Raw genomic sequence first — 19,736 nt, forward strand, 5'->3', positions numbered from 1 at the left:
TTTATGCAGTATAGCAAATAATATATACACATTCTTTTTCTAATATTATCTTCCATCATGGTCTATCCCAAGAGATTGGATAGAGTTCCCTGTGCTGTACAGTAGGACCTCACTGCTTATCCATTATAAATGTTTCAGATCAATTCACTGAAGACTCAGGTCCCTAAAACAAAAGTGAAAGCAGTTTTTCTCTGACAAAGTATGCCCTGATACTTCTACACTCTATGACAACACACTAAATTCACCATAAAAGACATCTGTTCCCAAAAGGTGAATATGTTTGTTGGCCATTCAGCAGAGGCACTCAGACTCAACATAGGATTTTCAAGAGCAGTTTGAAGCAGGCTAATCTTAGGACACTTACACCAGCCATCTGCTGAAGAGCACAAGGTTTTCTGTGCTTTCTAGCTATTTATTTTCATACTTCCAGCAGACCACTTACTGTGTCAGCATAATTGGATCAACAGAGGATGGGTCAGCAAGAATTGTAAAATACATTAGAGAATGAGACAGTGATGGATGGCACTTTCCCCCAATATATAAAGGTTTGTTAACAAGTTTGTGAAACTCAAGTTTTTAAAAATGTGGTTATATCTCAGGTAAACAATTAATTTTTTTTCCAAATTTAGTCCCATTTTATTAGCTTCCCCTACTGCAAGTCTCCTTTCTCATTGCACATCTCCTAAGTGGTATTTTCCAGCTCACTACACCTCCTCAAGCAGTACTGCCCTGGGCTGGGCAGCAGATTCCTGCTGCAAGTCTCTGGTTTTTGAGGACGTCCTGGTGCCCTCCTTTGGCTGTTCCCCTCTTGGCAAAACAAGCAGCTCAAGAGAACAAGGCCAAGTCTGTGGCTTGCTTTCCACCAGGCTATGTTCAAGGGAATTGGACCCTAGAATTCCCTACTATGATCCTGAGCCTGCTTCCTGACATGCAGAGAGCAGACTTTTTTTTTTTTTTTTTAATTTTCAGAAGATGTAAAAGTGTGGGAAGATCATGCAGGTAGGTTTGAGAGAAGAAGATAAACCAAGGTGTGTGAAGGATTGGTGGAATGCTCAATTTGTACTCTTGGTCCAGGACCCAAAAATGTTAGAATTGGACCTACTTAAAACATACATTTATATCTGGAAAAGATGAAAACTCTAACTTGAAAAGAGTTCGTAGCAGCACAATTCGCAATAGTTAAGACATGGAAGCAACCGAAGTATCCAACAACAGAGGAAAAAATGTGTGTGTGTGTGTGTCTGTATATGTGTATGATGAAATAATGAAATATTAGTCAGACAGATAATGAAATAATTTCATTTGCCATAACATAGATGGACCTAGAGATTATCATACAGAGAAAGACAAATACCATATGATATCATTTACATGAGGAGTTTAAAAAAGATACAAATGAATGAATTTGCAAAACAAATATAGACTCACAGACAGAAAACAAATACCAAAGGGGATGGGGGCTGGAGGGATAAATTAGGAGTTTGGGATTAGCAGATATAAACTACTATAGATAAAACAGGTAAACAACAAGGACTTGCTGTATAGTACAGGGAACTATACTCAATATCTTGTAGTAACCTGTATAGAATAAGAATCTGAAAGATAATATATTTATATATAAATTATATTAAATTATAAAGCTAGTATTTATATATAAATTTTATAATTGTATATAATATTCATATTTATATACAAATTATATAATTATATATAATCTTTATATTTATATATATATATGCACATGCGTGTGTGTGTGTCTGTATATTCGTGTGTGTGTATAACTGAATCACTGTGGTATGAAGTCAATGACCCCCTGATATCTAAACGCCTTTATTTTAGTCAAAGATTTACACAACTTCTGTTGGTTCTGTAGCCCTTTGATAACATCACCCAAATTATTGTGGCTTGTACCTTTGATTTTGTCAGTTGGCTGTGAAGACCACCTTTTCCTTTCTACATCTGAAATTTCATACTTTTTATGATATGACACATACATCTTTCTCAAGCAAGGGAAAGTGGAACTTTGGCAATCCAGGTATAATCCCTAAAGTGACTTATAAAATAAAAACAATTTGAACAGATCATGAATTTAGGTATCTTACTCATTACAAATTGAGCTAAGCATGACATATGTTCCAAATACCAATTTACTTTTCCAAATTAGAATGAAAATACACAATCCAGTTTTACAAACTGTAATTTCTTGAAATTAAATGAAAATTTAGTGTATGACAGTAAATTAGGCTATACTCTGTTTTTCTAGATTATACCTTTTAAAAGATGACTGAAAATAGAATATATTTGCTATCATCTAAACATAAAACACTGTTAAAGGTAATTATTATTATTATTATTATTATTATTATCATCTTTTTTTGTGGGCTGTACCTGCAACATATGGAAGTTCCCAGGCTAGGAGTTGAATCAGAGCTGCAGCTGCTGGCCTATGCTACAGCCACAGGAACATGTGATCCAAACCTCAGATGCAACCTATACTGCAGCTCAGGACAGCACTGGATCCTTAATCCACTGAATGAGGCCAGGGATTGAAGTCACATCTTTGTGGATACTAGTTGGGTTTCTTACTGCTGAGCCACAATGGGAACCCCCAAAAGTAATTAATTTTGAGAAAAAAATAATGTATCACATTTCTTCTGAGAAATAGTTTAAATAATTCATCTCAGATTGCATTACATGCTTTTATGTGAAAGTATACTGACATTTGTAACTGAGTGTGTCTTCTAGTACATTCATCATTTATTAACATTCTCTGAATATCTCATTTGAAGAATGTACCTGTCAAGGTTTTAAGAGAGATACAAATCTGAGTAATTCCTGATTTTAACCAGGGTCTTTGTGTGTGTGTGTGTGTGTGCGTGTGTGTGTGTGTGATAATACATAGTAGCTTTTCAAAAAGTGGAAAGTGACTTAATTTTATATCTTTATGTATCCAAGTATATATGTATAATGGTATATAAATTTATATTAAATATATTTCATTTATGTATGAGCTTATGGACAATATGAATTATATATGATATGTAACATGTATATATGTGTGTGCATATCTGCATTTTCATTGACCATAATTTGAGTTAGATTTAATTAACATTCATTGGATACCTGTGAGATTCCAGGTAATGTGCTAAGTAATTTTTAAATATACTATCAGATTCATTTCCTTCTTTGGTTCTCACAAGATAAACTTAAAAAAAGGAGTCCCAAATTATAAATTAGAAAATGTAAAGAGAAAGGAAAGACTGTACAATTTAAACACTTTTTCCCCATTTGAATAAATAACTGCACTTTATTCTCTTGATTAACCAGGGTCAGGGGACACAAATCTTTTGGATAAACTCATACTGTAATTGGAAATAATAAAGTTGTTGAAAATACAGTTTTAAAGTATATCTCTTTAGTCAAAATTAAATCCAATATTAAAAATAAAAAATAATTGAGTGCTATGAATAATACTTATGTTGAAAAGGTGTCCTTTCCCTTAAAACAGACATTTTCTGCTCCCACCATGATAACTCATAAATACAGTGATTAAACAGTTCTCTGTATCTTAATTCATATGTTAAATCACTCAGTAAATTATAGTAATATCATGTAAGCCAACAGTTATTGAGTATTATGTTTTAAGACTCTTTGGAACTCTTCTTCCTGTAATTGCAGCTAAAGCTCACAACAGAATGATCCGATGCAGGCTATTGTTCATCTGTTATTTAGGGAAGAGAAAGTAGAGACTCAGCTGATGTTGAGGCTGGACTGAAAGTCTCCTGGCCAGTGAATGTCCGAGCCAGGATCCAACCCAAGCATTTGCCTCTTGAACACACTGCCTTAAAATAATGATTGCCTTATCAGACTCCTTGTATAAGGTAATTTGATGTTTTACTTTTATTGGTTTTATCTTATAATTGAAATTTATGTAAATAAAGATTATCTTTCACTTGTTTATATAACAGAACAATTTTTTTAAATATTATGATAAAAGTATAAGTTGTCTTCCCATCTAACTAGTTCAACCTGTTCACATTTTTATTAGCTATGAAGCATTCATGTTTCATAGGCAATAGGATTCTGACATTTAAATAATTCACCTATTTGTTCAAATTTTGAGGAGATAGGACTTTTCCATTTCACAGTGGACACAATGTAATTTATATTGATTACTATGCAGTTTTAAACAATGAGCACATTATTTATTTATTTTTGTTCACTTTAGGGCTGCATCAATGGCATACGGAAGTTTCCAGGCTAGGGGGTCAAGTCTGAGCTGTAGCTGCCATCCTACGCCACAGCCACAGCAACACCAGATCCTAGTAGTGTCTGTGACCTACACCACAGCTCACGGAAACGCCAGATCCTTAACCCACTGAGCAAGGCCAGGGGTTGGGCCCACATCCTCATGGATACTAGTTGGGTTGTTACCACTGAACCATGAAAGGAACTCCAACACATTATTATATTTAGACTTATCCAGAAAATAGAGATTTTACTGTATTACACATGCAATAGGATACTTAAGGATAACTGAGAATAGCAATCTAAGTAAAAGCAATAAGTTTATTTTAAATGAAGCTGCAAGCATTTATTAGCCATATAATTTTGCATGAGTTATTTAATTTTCAAGACTCATTTTTGTTACACATAGCTTGTATCTACTTTTAGGGCTTTTCAATTGATTTTGTAAGCTAAAGAAATAAATATATGAATAAATATGATATATATTAACTCTCCTTTTAATTAATTAATTTAATTTAACACAACAAAATTCACAAACAGAAAACAAATCACATCTATGATAACATAATATTGTGATTGAACTAATTATATATTGTTTACATAAATCATATTATATGATCTGTCACATAGATCCTATAATTTCTAATATTGTGTGCTATCATGTATCATATATTATTAGATATTAGTATATGTGTATATTAATATTACATATAATTTATATAAGATCCTCCACTCTAAGATTTTTTTTTCCTTTTTAGGGCAGCACCTGTAGCATATGGAAGTTCCCAGACTAGGGGTCGAATGCGAGCTGCATCTGCAACTTATGCCACAGATTACAGAACACTGGATGCATAACCCAATGGGAGCAAGGCCAGGGACAGAACCCACATCTCCACGGACACTAGTTGTGTTCTTAACCTGCTGAGCCACAGTGGAATTCAGATACTAAGATTTTTTTCTTAAGGAAAATCTTAAAACATCTTTTTTTTCTTTGTCTTCTTAGGGCCACACCCTCGGCATATGGAGGTTCCCAGGCTAGGGGTCTAATTGGATCTATAGACGCTGGCCTACGCCATAGCCACAACAATGCCAGATCCAAGCCACATCTGCAATCTACACCACAGCTCATGGCAATGCTGGATCCTTAATCCACTGAGCAAGGCCAGGGATCGAACCTGCACCTCCTGGTTCCTAGTTGAATTGGTTTCCGCTGCGCCATGATGGGAACTCCCCTTAAAACATTTTCTTATTAAACATTATAGTATGATAATAATGTTCTATCAGTGCTTTTGCGTGAAGAGATATTTGCATAAAAGAGAAGCAGAGATGCCACGTAGAAAATCCAGAAAAGTGATGGTACCTCAAGAATGAACTCTCAAGCCTGTGTATTCTAAGTAGTCTTATCAAATCATTGCTGCCTCATTTCCCTGAGAAATAAAATGATGAAGACCAAAGAAAGACAAGAAATAACATAGGGTCCTTTCTTTCTATGGACTCATGAGAATTACATCATGCAAATTATATTTTAATTCCCATGATACAGAACCAATGGGAAGAGCTTTGGGGGCAAGATTAAGACATGTATATGTTGCAGAAGCAATTTCGATTCCTCCTGTAAGACTGGAAGGCTTGATGAGGGAGGTGATTTGGAGGTAGCATAGTTTTAACTCTCAGGGATAGAGTTTATACTTTCACTGTATGCTTGTGTTTTTATGGGATTTAGAAGGTCTTTGTTTTGGAAAATAGCAACTATCCTGTGGCAATGGCAGATTTCCTAGGAACTGCAGTCTGAGATCCAGGAAGACAGGTTATTTATCCTTTTGTGCCCACTACTGTGTCTGCAGATCCAGAGCTGGTTGTGGTACACAGTTGATGCTCAACGCAAAAGTGTGTAGTGACTGTATGAACCATCATTATGTTTGGATTGAGAATTCCCTACTGTTGTGCTTGCCAGCCACATGGGATCACCTGGTTTTCCATTTGCCAATCCAATATATATGTTTGCTCTTCCATTTTATTTTAACAACCTGTGCTTCCTGGCTTTCATCGCTTGCATCAGCTTTGCATATAGGTTCACTCCTGGAGTCTTTCCCAAAGATCTAGTAAACAGACCTCTGATAATCTCTTGGCTACTTACTTTTTCTTACTTACTTTCTACTTACTAGATCTCCAGTTGTAGTCCTAGAACAGACTAGTCAGTGAAAATTGCTGGAGTTCCCGTTGTGGCACAGTGTAAAAGAACCTGACTAGAAACCATGAGGTTGCGGGTTCGATCCTGGGACTCACTTGGTAGGTTAAGGATCTGGCATTGCTGTGAGCTGTGGTATAGGTCACAGATGCAGTTTAGATCTGGGATTGCTGTGGCTCTGCCGTAGGCCAGCAGCTGTAGCTCCGATTAGACCCTTAGCCTGGGAACCTCCATATCATATGCCACGGGTGTGGCCCTAAAAGACAAAAAAAAAAAAAAAAAAGAAAAGAAAAGAAAATTATTGCCTGGCATATCACTAAGCAAAGATGTTGCAGCCATCAAGCCATTACATCACAGCTGTTCAAATGGATGGTGATTTCTGAGGATACTCAGCATGAAAACAAGATGCCCAACATCAAGACATCAGTGGCTGCACAACTGTGCACCCCGAGGAGACTCAGGATGAGAAAGCATCACTAGCCAAGGTGCACATCAAAAAATGATTTCAGTGATGGTACACTCTCGCATCTTGCCATACATCGAAAAACTAAATTCATTAACTTTAGGTGTCTGGTTTTCTTTAATCAGCAGTAATTTTTTTCATGTTCTGCCTACCTGGGAGTTTGTTTTTTAGCAAAAACTCCTGGAGATCATCATTCTAAGTGAAATTAGTCAGTGAAAGACAAATATCAGGGCATTCCTGTTGTGGCTTATCAATAACAAATCTGAATAGTATTCATGAGGATGAGGGTGCAGATTCGAATCCCGGCATCACTCAGTGGGTTAAGGATCCGGCATTGCTGCAACCTATGGTGTAGGTTGCAGATGCGGCTCAGATCCTATGTTGTTGTGGCTGTGGCATAGGCCAGTAGCTACAGTTTTGATTTGACCCCTAGCCTGGGAACCTCCATATGCCACAGGTGCAGACTTAAAAAGCAAAAAAGAAAAAAGGTAAACATCATATAATAGCACTCATATGTGAAATCTAAAAAAAAAAAAAGAAAAAAGAACTTATTTGCAAAACAGAAACAGAATCAACAGTCTCACAGACTTCATAAAACTTATGGGTACAAAATGTGACAGTGGGGGAGGAGGGATGGACTGGAGAATTTGGGATTGTCATATCCACACTGAGGTATATGGAATGATGGCCAACAGGGACCTGCTGTACAGCACAGGGAACTCGACCCAATATTCTGGGATCATCTATGTGGGAAAAGAATCTGAAAGAGAATGGATGTTTGTACATGTATAACTGAATCACTTTGTTGTAGTTCAAAATCATTACAACCTTGTAAATCAACTCTAAGAAAAATTTTAAAATGAAAATAAATAAGGAAAAAAAAGTTAAACAAAACAAACAAAAACTCCTATATATCCTGCTTCTTCTCTCACCTCTTTGGAGAATTCTTCAGTGCTATCTGAGAGGTTGTCTCCTGAGCTTCAGTCCTCAGCTTTGTCTGCCAATTCAAACATAATTCTCAAATTTTAGGTTGTGCTTGTTTGTTTTGTTTTGTTTTGTTCAGGTAACAGACTGATGGATTGGTCAAGGCTCTTTGTTATAGACAATAGAATCTGCAGTAATTTAATTGAAGTTAAAAGTTAAAGATATTTATGAAAGGATATAGAAAACAGCTCATAGGACTGAAGCAGAGGATTGTACACTAAGCTGTTAGAAATAGTTTCTAAAACCCATCATAGAACTGAAATATCAAAGGGTTACTGCCTTTGCCATCATCAGGACCAACTACTTAAGGAAGCTATGACCTACCAAAATCATGCTACTGGGTTCAAAATTACACTGCCTATGCCATTATCTGTGAATAGAAAATTTCTTTCTCCCAAACTGTGCCCATTTTCTAACAAGAATTTCATAAAGGGTCATGATTTCATGAATCTGATGGAAGAAAACTAAATATATCCAGAAGGCTAACTGCAAGGGAATTTGGGAAATGTAGCTTTTTATTTGCAAGACTCTGTAAAAAATCTATAAAAAGAAAGTGTGCTAATTGATGTTTAATATGGTTTCTGAGTGAACCAATTGACATTTTCCACTGCAAAGCCTTCACAAATTTTTGAGAAACAAGGATATACGTGAACATTTCCAAAAGAAGCGTATTGAAAGGTTTTTGGAGAAATAGATGCACATATAAAAATTTCTGAATTCTCAAAATGTTAATGATAGTCATTTTTAGATACATAGATTGCCAGTAAAGTGTACTCTCTTGTTAGTATATAATATTCTTCTGAGGGCTATATAGGATAATATGTGAAAAGCACTTAACAGAAGACCTGGCAATAAAGAAGTACTCCTGGTTGTTAACTATTCATATATACATACATATAAATCAAGATAAAGCAACCAAAACACCTTACCTAGGGCCTGGCACTTAATAACTACACAGAAACTATGAATTACTATAATCATTCTTTTTAAATTTCTGAATTTGTTTGACTTTTAAAATGACCACACATCAATTAAGATTATGGAGTGAGGGAGTTCCTGTCATGGCTCAGGGAAAACAAATCTGACTAGTATCCATGAGAATGTGGGTTAGATACCTGGCTTAACTCAGTGGGTTAAGGATCCAGCATTTTTGTGAGCTCTGGTGTAGGTCTCAGACACAGCTCAGATCTGGTGTTGCTGTGGCTGTGGCATGGGCCAGCAGCAGTAGCTCCAATTCAAACCCTAGCCTGGGAACTTCCATGTGCCACAGGTGTGGCCCTAAAAAACAAAAACAAACAAACAAAAATACAAAAAGGCAAAAAGATTGTGATGTGAAAAGATATTATGTAAGTGTTTTTATGTGCATCTATCTCTTGGTTGCATGTTTATGTAATTATTTCACCTTAGAAGCAAACTCAGTAACATCTACCCTTCCATGAAACAGCAAAGAGAGGCTGTCAATAGGGAAGGACAGTAGATGCTTTATTCTATATTCACCTGCACCCTAGAGGATAGCCAAAAAAAAAAAATTACTCTCTGAATGGTAATGTCACGGTGGTGGTGGTGGTGGTGGTAGAGGCAATTATAAAGGTTTATTGAGTGCTACTCCCAGACTGGTCCTGATAAGTGTGCTGTGTTTTTAATAACAATAATCAAAACAAACCTATCTAGAAGGAGCCATCACTACTCACATATTACTGATGGGGACATTAGTACACTAAGGTCAGAAAATTTTCCATAGTCACATAAGAATTTAGTGGTGAGTCCAGTATCAAAACTTACTCTATGGAAACAACCTTAATGTCCACTGACAGATGAATGGATTAAGAATATGTGGTACATATATACAATAGAATACTACTCAGCCATAAACAAATAATAACGTAATGCCACTTGCAGCAACATGGATGCAACTAGAGATTCTCATACTAAATGAAATAAGTTAGAAAGAGAAAGGCAAACACCATATCATATCATTTATATACAGGATCTAAAATATAGTACAAATTAACCTATCTACAGAATAGAAACAAACACACAGAAATAGAGAACAGACTTGTGGTTGCCAAAGAGGAGGATGGAGAAAGTGGGATGGATGGGGAGTTTGGGGTTGATAGACGCAAACTATCATATTTAGAAAGGATTAGCAATGAGGTCCTACTGTACAGCACCGGGTACTATATGCAGTCTCTTGGGATAGAACGTGATGGAAGATAACACGAGAAAAAGAATGCATATATATGTATGTTTGGGCTACTATGATATGCAGCAGAAATTGGCACAACATTGTATATCAACAATACTTTAAAAAATAAAAAACAAAAATAAAAAATATGTGCTAAAAATAACAAATAAAATATTTATGGAACTAACATCAAATTGTTAAATCTAACAAAATTTGTATTAAAAAAATAAATTTACTCTGTTTCTAGTGCCTGGTGCTAAACCACCAAATGAAACTGATTTCATGATCATCATGCAGTTCTCAGGTTTGAAACATGGAACAATAACTTCAGAAAATGGAGGAACAACTTGCAGCTTGTCAAACTGGAAAACTGCTTAGGTTGTAACTAGTATTTCTCAATGCTGTACCTGTTAATCAATATCTGCCTTCTGTCTAGCCTAGGAAGTCTCATCACCCTCATATTATTCTTGCCATCAAATCTGCTACAAGTACTTTCCTAGTTTTAAGTTACTCTATGAATCCATCCCATTCTGCACCTTTAATGCTTTCTCCTTTGCTTCTCATCAGCCTCACATTAATATTTAAATGTGTGTAATTCATGAATGCTCCATGACTTGGGTTAATCTCCCTCATTCTTCACTTCTCTTATTCCTCCCTGTTCCTCTAGAAAATAAAAGGAGAATTTTTTTTCAAAAGTCCATTCCTCACCGCCCCCCGCCCCCACCCAGACACACACATGTAAACATCTCACCTGACCTCCATGCTTGCACAGAATTCTGGCCTTTCTATACCAAAGAATCTAACACACATTTTGAGGACTGTACTAATCTATCCTAGTGATAGGGACAAAGTAGGATAAACAAATAGTTAGTCCCAATTGTGGATTGTAAGTAGAAAATCCCCTGGTGCAGAAAGAATTTATTAGTATAGGTCTTACTGTAAGTACAAGGAGCTATATCCAATCTCCTGGGATAGAACATGATGGAAACTAATATTTTAAAAAAGGAATGTAAAAAATTGATTTAGACATTTCAAATTACATAGAAATAAGACCTCATCTACACCAAGAGATTTTCATTCCATTCAAAAGGGTACAATGCTTTACCTCATTTAATCTTTAACACTATAATCTGTGGTATAATATATTTATATTAAAGGTGAGAAAAGGAGATTAAGTGTCCTTAAGTTGGAGAATAAATAATTGAGTTTAAGTATGCTGAGTCTAAACCTTATGATCTACCCTGAAAAGTGTTGTATAAATCAGTGTTCCTTGAATGTGGGTTTTCTAACTCTAGTGCTATGAATGATATCAATAGCCTTTTCCTGAAAGGTGGCTCATGGGTCTGAGAGATCCTTGGTCAAATGCTATGGAAATGCTTAATAAAGCAAAGGCAAGCATCACTAAAGGATTCTGTAAAAAATCTTGCAATATCATAATGCATATTTGACCAGAGTTCTTCCTGATTTTGCAATGTGCAATGGATAAAGAATTCATGTATTGATGTAAAAAACAATGATATTGTTTAGTAGAGTAATACACATTATTTTTCCATTAGAAAACATTTAAATCTTTTTATGTAGGTAATTATTATTATCCATGTAAGGAGCAAAAACTATAAAATGCAGCTTATAGATATTTAAAAGGGAAATTGTTTGGTCTTTGACTTACTAGGTAAGACTCCAAATTAACTAACCATCACAAAGAAATGTATGCCCACTTAGCCTCTTAGAATGTAATATCACTTATAGAGTTATAAATCTTCTTTATATAAAAATATATCCTTCATAATTCAAAAAATTCAAACAACTTCCAAAATACTTAGATATAACTACATATTCGGGTTATGGTCTTGAACCCAAGGTTAAGACCTTGTGTATAAGGGAAGAAATACATACTTTCAAAAGCCAAGATAAATATAGTTTATTTAATAATGTCAAATTTCATATTTAAAGGGCCAGGGGAGATAAAGCAAAAAGGAAAAACTGATAGATCATGTAAATTTTCATTGGAAGAGTTTTTTTTTTTTTGCAAAAAAACGTGTAATTTCATATGGTTATTTCAAGAACCACTCTTTCATAAAACTTAACCTTTACAAGATTTAAAGTAAGTGAAGTTACTGTTTCAAGCTAAAATAAATGAAGCCATCATAGACATTTGCGTTAACATTGCTTGATATTTCTTGCAACACAACACTCAACTATTTCAGGAGCGAGCTTGTGGAATTTCTTAAACATCTTCTTTTAGGAAAAATTTGAGTTCTGTTAAAAGTGTAGAATAAAGTTATTTTTTATTGATGATTGAAAGAAAGATCCGGGTTGGGATGTCAGTGTGCAGATAAAAAATAATAATTAAAAACTATGTAAAGCAAAGCCTGATCAGTTTTCATTTGATAGTCCTTGCAGCATTAAATCATGATTTATTAGAAAAAAATTAAACCCTGCTGTTTGGGGTTGTTCTCCAAATGTTACCAAACCTATGATATCTTGATTTCTTTTCGATAGCACTGCCTCCTCGTGGGCAAAGTGAGCTGCAAAATTCATCAATCTGAAACCAAGATAAATGACCCATTGTATGAAATGATTTATTGGTATCCTTCTGAAAACTACAAAATGTATGCAGAATGGATAGGGAATGATGATGTGGTTGGCATAATATAAATGGAGCCCTTCTTGGCATAAATGAGAAACACAATCAGATACTTTTTGAAACCTCTTCTGGTTGATGATAATAGCATCATTAGGGAGGGAAGGATGTTTGTCTTCCTGTTTGCTATGGCAGGAGGACATGCATCAAGATCATCCAAAATTGGACCAAGCTGTTTAAAAGAATATTTAAAGAATGGAGGTTGAATGTTATCTTAATTCCCAGAGAAAAGTTATGACTTACAATGAAAGCTTTATGACTTGAAAGTTATTTGGAGGACATTTGAGGTCATCTTTTAGACTATTTAGAGTGCATATATTCCCCATTTATTTTTCTTCTATGGAATTATACATTATAAATTAAATAGTTATGTATTTGAAAGTTTGTCAAAGTAATAATTACTCTCATGCGTATAAATGGCTTTCAGAATTGGCACCTATGTGTAATCATTTTTGCTTCAAAAACTGACAGAAAAAGATATGGTCACTTTTCTAATTATGAAAGATTGGAAATGAAACAGATTTCAGCTAATTAAATCAGAAAAATCTGGCAATGTTCAATAGTAATTGCAGAATACATTTTAATTGAGTTATTACTAAATAATCAATGTATACTTATTAAGTCAGGTATAAAATGAAATTGACTGAAATATTTGAGGTGCTTATAATATTAGTAATTAAAGAATTGCCAATCATACACTATTAAGTTGTGCATATATGACATTGATATTTTGTGGCAAGGTTATCAATAACATAAGAATATATTTTGCCCCTATTTAATTGCAAAAGTGCATTTTAAGAAGACAAACAGCAGAGTTCCTGTCGTGGCTCAGCAGAAATGAATCTGACTAACATACTTGAGGACACAGGTTAAATCCTTGACCTTGGTCAGTGGGTTAAGGATAGGGCATTGCCATAGCTGTGGTGTAGGTTGCAGATGCAGCTTGGATCCCACATTGCAATGGCTATGGCAAGGCCAGTGGCTACAGCTCTGATTTTACCCCTAGCCTGGGAACCTCCATATGCTGCAGGTATGGCCCTTAAAAAGAAAGAAAGAAAAGAAAACAAATAGAATGCAAATAGACTTGTTCTGATACAATGCAATTATTATGATGTAAAATATTTGTAAAACAATTGTTTCTTTACATTCTTTTATAACATTTATTTTTTTTTTAAGAATTACTATCGTAAGTCTGCTATAAGTACACTTGTCTAACCAGACAAGTACACTTGTCTAACCAGCACTGTTGTTTTCCAAAAACAAGTAAACAAACTTTTCAATCCTTTATTTTATATTTTCTGGAGGTGAGTTTTCTTGTCTTTTAGGTACATGGACTTTGCTAAGGATTATAACTATTGACTATGATAGGCAAAAACACAGTTTTTATAAATTCTACAAATAATTATTTGTCTCAGCAACAGTTTTCTAAAATGAATGTTAAACACATGCACCTACATTCAACTAATCTATGACAAAGGAGGCAAGAATATACAATGGAGAAAAGATAGCCCCTTCAATAAGTGGTGCTGGGAAAACTGGACAGCCACATGTAAAAGAATGAAATTAGAACACTTCCTAACACCATACACAAAAATAAACTCAAAATAGATTAAAGACCTAAATAAAAAACTAGATACTATCAAACTCTTAGAGGAAAACACAGGTCAAACACTCTCCAACATAAACCATAGCAACATCTTCTCAGATCCACTTCCCAGAGTAATGAAAATAAAAACAAAAATAAACAAATGGGACTTAATTAAACAAAAGTTTCTGCACGACAAAGGAAACCCTAAACAAAATGAAAATACAACTCACAGAATGGGAGAAAATATTTGCAAATGAAGTGACTGACAAGGGACTAATCTCCAAAATTTATAAACACCTTCTGCAGCTTAATAACAAAAAACAAACAACCCCATAAAAAATAGACAATCTAAACAGACAGTTCTCCAAAGACATACAGATGGCCAAAAAACACATGAAAAGATGTTCAACGTCACTCATCATTAGAGAAATGCAAATCAAAACTACTATGAGGTAGCACCTTACCCTGGCTAGAATGGCCATCATCCAAAAGTCTACAAACAATAGGGAGGGTGTGGAGAAAATGGATTCCTCATACACTGCTGGTGGGAATGGAAATTGGTGCAACCACTGTTGAAAACAGTATGGAGTTTCCTCAGAAAACTACAAATAGAATTACCATTTGATCCAGCAATCCCACTCCAGGGCATCTATCCAGAGAAAACCATGACTCAAAAAGATACATGTATTCCACTGTTCATTGCAGCACTCTATACAACAGCCAAGACACAGAAACAACCTAAATGTCCATTGACAGAGGAGTGGATAAAAAAGATGTGGTACATATACACAAGGGAATATTACTCAGCCATTAAGAGGAAAGAAATAGTGGCATTTGAAGGAACATGGATGGACCTAGAAATTATCATGCTCAGTGAAGTCAGTCAGACAGTATGACACCAACATCAAATGCTGTCACTTACATGTGGAATCTAAAAAAAAGGACACAATGAACTTCTTTGCAGAACAGATACTGACTCACAGACTTTGAAAAACGTATGGTTTCCAAATGAGACAGGTTGTAATTGAGTAATAAAAAAAAGAAAAAGAAAATGAATGTTAAGAAACCTATCACTTATAATGTATAATGCTCTAATTTATTAAAAATATAGTGAATATGAATTTAATTTAATGTTAAGATCTTCATTTTAGCTATTACTTATTGTGCTGGCTATATTTGATTTCCTAAACATAAATAAATGCAGCAATTAGATAAAACATAAAGGTCTCATCATATATATGAATTATCATCTTTCAATTTAATACATTTTCATTTGTTAATCATTTGTTAATATCCATTGGCTTTTATGAATAAGAATTTGAAGGTCAGTTACTGTTTCTGACTAGCTACCTGGCCTTGATGAAGTGAGATGACCTTAGGATATATATACATATATATTATACACATATTTGGGAATATATATAATATGCATATATGCATATGTGTATATATATATACACACACACACATACATTCTGTGTCTATCAGATTATGTTTGGTGTTCTCAGTTGCCAATTCCATGATGTAGGAAATAAAGGAGAATGTGAATAAAAATAAATAGAAAATAGCTTGTACATGCATTTGTGTGTGTAACAATTGCAGACTTCATAGTCCTTTGATACCATTAATTGTCCTTAACACATTTTTTTTAATTTGATCAAACATGGTCTTGACATAATATTTTTTATTGTTCAATAGATGTAAGAATGTGTGTACCATGGGAAAACAATTGTGCAGCTTATCTTTTCTTTATACACAACATGTATATGACAAAATATTTGCCATGTAGAACCTACTAAGAATTATAATTTTGAAGACTAAGTGTTTATCATAATAGTATTTTCCAATGTCTTTGTAGAAGTATAAACCTTAGAATTTCAGGCATGTAAATAAATGACTTTTGTTATCACAGGGTATGTTATGCTAATATTTACCACAGAAAAGCAATTAATCCTGGAGGGGTTAAGTTACTTGTCAAAGATCATAAGTATTTAGTGAACAAGCTGGCATAATTTTCACATATGTACCTTAGAATATTACCATGCTGCATTTACCACAATCTATTTTTTTCTTAAAGTTACAAAGCACTGAAAAGTTTTTATATAAATTGGAAATAGGAAAAATAATTGCAAGTATGACATAAAAAATGCATAAATAATGCAATTCATATATATATACATATATATATATAAAATCCATGAAAGCATAAAAAACATTGCTATTAACAGTTTGCTAAATTAACCTACTTTATAGCTGGTTTTTGGTTAAATAAAATATTATCCCTTTAAAGTAGAACAAAAATGATAATATCGATCTGGATTATTCACTTTGGATGTGATTTCTCAAAAGGCAGACATATTTGGATGCTAAATCTTATCTAATAATATGTGTTTGGAAATTAAAATAACATATGTAAAAATCTCAGTGCAGTGTCTGACATCTATTAGATACTTAAGATAAATGTTAATAATGTAACATGTGAGTAATTATTAGGGAAATGACTTTAGTCCTCAGTGTTCCCCAAATGCAGAGACTTCATAAAAATATGAACAGGAATGGTGAAAGAGGAATATACTTTATTTTTATCACTTCTGAATGGGAATAAATAAGAATATCCATTTGAGAAGAAAAGAGGGGAAAACTGGGCAATAAAAGCAGCTGGACTTTTTGGTGAATGGACAAACATTCTTTTATTGACAGTACAAGTGTAAATCCAATCCTGAGGAACATGCCATAGCATAACCATGTGCAAACTGGCCAAAGTGATTTTATCCCTCTGGTTGTAAAGTCAAATCCTTTTGGAAAAGTGAAAATTCAGTGAAGTTGAGAGAATTGTAAGTTATTTCTAAAGCAAGTCTTATTTAAATTTTCCTAAGACTGTTACCATTTTATTACTGAGGACTCTAGAGAGATGTTCTAAAATATACATAAATAAAATAATCACAAATTAAAATACTCCCTTGAGAATATTGGTAGATGATAATTGACTCATTGTGATCCTTATGATAGAACTATTCTTCAAAGAAAATTATTTCTCAATAATATTTATAAAAATTTCAATGGATTTTAAATACATTAATGCTCTATTTTAATTTGTATGAATGTTACTGGAGAACAGTGTGAAATATGGCTTCCTAAATAGTTAGTTGCTCCTTCTTTTAAAAGTGTGGTGTGATTTTCATATCTCTTAAAATCTTTAATGTAGCTTTATGGAAGGATATCTTAAACAATTGTAAACTTCAGAACTGTGTACTAAATAGAGATTAGCCTTTGTCTCGTTTAACAGTAGGCAATACAAAGATGAAAATGACTTGAGATTCCATTAGCATGCTAACTGCTGAACTGAAATTCATTATGTCAGTTTAATTCCACAAAATAGAATTTTAAAATATGTATAAATATGGATTTTTACATTAAATCAAAATAACATTATAGCATGAATAAGAATAAGAGCATGTACAAGTGTCAAATAATCAGTTGGCAACAGAATTGCAAGTTTCCAAACATTTCAGTGTATATCATTCTGTAGAAGAGGGATTAATTTTCATTGCAGTGCTTTGAATTCATATAATTTCAGGCCACTGGTATCATGAGGATGGGTTTGCTGTTTCAAGCAGAAATAGTCACCAAATGTAGGAAATTAGAAAATTAAAGACTCACTCTGTATACATTCTTTTTTTTTATTACTCAAATGAATTTATCACATCTGTAGTTGTATAATGATAACAATCTGATTTCACAGGACTGTATACATTCTTGACAATGTAATAAAAGAGTTCTGGAAAATAAGATTATCGATTACAGTGGAAGTCCACAGAATCACCAGCTGAGAGTTGGTTACTAAAATTAAGTGAGGACATAGCTAACATTTCAACTATTCATCACCAAGAAGTGTGCAACATGTAATTTTTCTGAATTTTTGTTATCTAATAATGGATAACCTATTGCTTGCATGACCCCAATTTTTCTTAATATTGCTTTAAAATATTTTAAATGACCATTCATAATTTCAAGTAAGATAATATTGCAAGATGATTGTCATAAATATTCAAGATAAAATGTCGAGTTTCTCTAAGCAGAGCTAGGCAACACATTCTGGGGTAACTGTATATCTCTGATTTACTTACAATTCAGTAGTCTAAAAGACATTATGTGAGGGTTCTGTACCATGTGTCCGTCAGCCAATAAGAATGAAAGAAGTGGCAGGCACTGTCTTGAAATTTTTATTACATTATAAAAGAAAATATGTTCCCAGACAGTAGTTAAAAAACATATTTTCTATTATTTCAGATGATATAATTTATGTACCCCAAGGCAATGAAGCATAAAAAAGACAGCTATACTAACCTTATTTCAACTATAGCAGAATTATAAATATGATTGAAGATTAGTCTGAAACACTGGGCCCCTTCACGCAAAGAAAGATGTGCACTCAGTATATTTACAATGCATTTTTTTTTGCCTTTTCTAGGGCTGCTCCCACAGCATATGGAGGTTCCCAGACTACGGGTCTAATCAGAGCTGTAGCCGCCAGCCTAAGCCAGAGCCACAGCAACGTGGGATCGGAGCCGTGTCTGCAACCTACACCAGAGCTCAAGGCAACGCCGGACCCTTAACCCACTAAGCAAGGCAAGACCAGGGATCGAACCCACAACCTCATGGTTCCTAGTCGGATTCGTTAACCACTGAGCCACGACGGGAACTCCATAATGCATATGTTTTTTAAATGAAGATCACACAGAACAGTTTTTGTACAGAAGTGAAAAATTTGGAGTTCATAAAAATGTTCTGAGGATGAATAAGTGTAATCATCTCATATATAAAACTAACAAGCCATACTTCAGTTTGCTGAAAAAGATACAGTTTGGTAATTCCTGGAAGGGCAGTCTTACAACCTAAGTCATTTGAATAAAATATACTTAGCACAATTTTTAAAAGTATGTTTTTTCATATCCTTCAGTAATAAAGACACATACAGATGAGCAAACAAAAAAATATGTAATTCGATTGTAGGAAAAGGTGCAGAGAAGATTATGACATTGTGTTTCGACTTATTATAATAAGCAAGATTGGTGTCATCAAGCCAGTGACCCTCAGAAGTGTAACTACCCTACCTTCATTTCAGGAGTACAGGTAACCTTTGTAAATTCTCCACAGTTATATTTTTAAATTTACTTGTGTGGAATTCTAAAAAACTCTAATATATATATATATATTTTTTTCTTATGCTAAAAGGATAGAATGAAACAGAGCATCTGCGCTTTGCTCCATAACTAAGCTTGAGACTAGGACAACTTTGGGAAGGGAGAGGTGGGCAAGGATGCTCAATATGTCGAAGAAGAATGGAGAGGCCAGAAGGATTAACTCTGGAAAAAACTGTGAATTTCGATCAGTATGATCAGCAGGAGTACACATTAATGAAACATTTTGTTAAAG

General features: G+C 34.2%; 1 protein-coding gene across 3 annotated transcripts in view; it reads right to left on the reverse strand.

Moving 5' to 3' along the window:
• Positions 1–19,736, reverse strand: part of FSTL5 (follistatin like 5) — a 786,274-nt gene that overhangs the window by 624,302 nt on the left and 142,236 nt on the right. The window lies entirely within an intron of this gene.

Source organism: Phacochoerus africanus, chromosome 10 (assembly GCF_016906955.1).
Source record: "Phacochoerus africanus isolate WHEZ1 chromosome 10, ROS_Pafr_v1, whole genome shotgun sequence".
Lineage (NCBI taxonomy): Eukaryota > Metazoa > Chordata > Mammalia > Artiodactyla > Suidae > Phacochoerus > Phacochoerus africanus.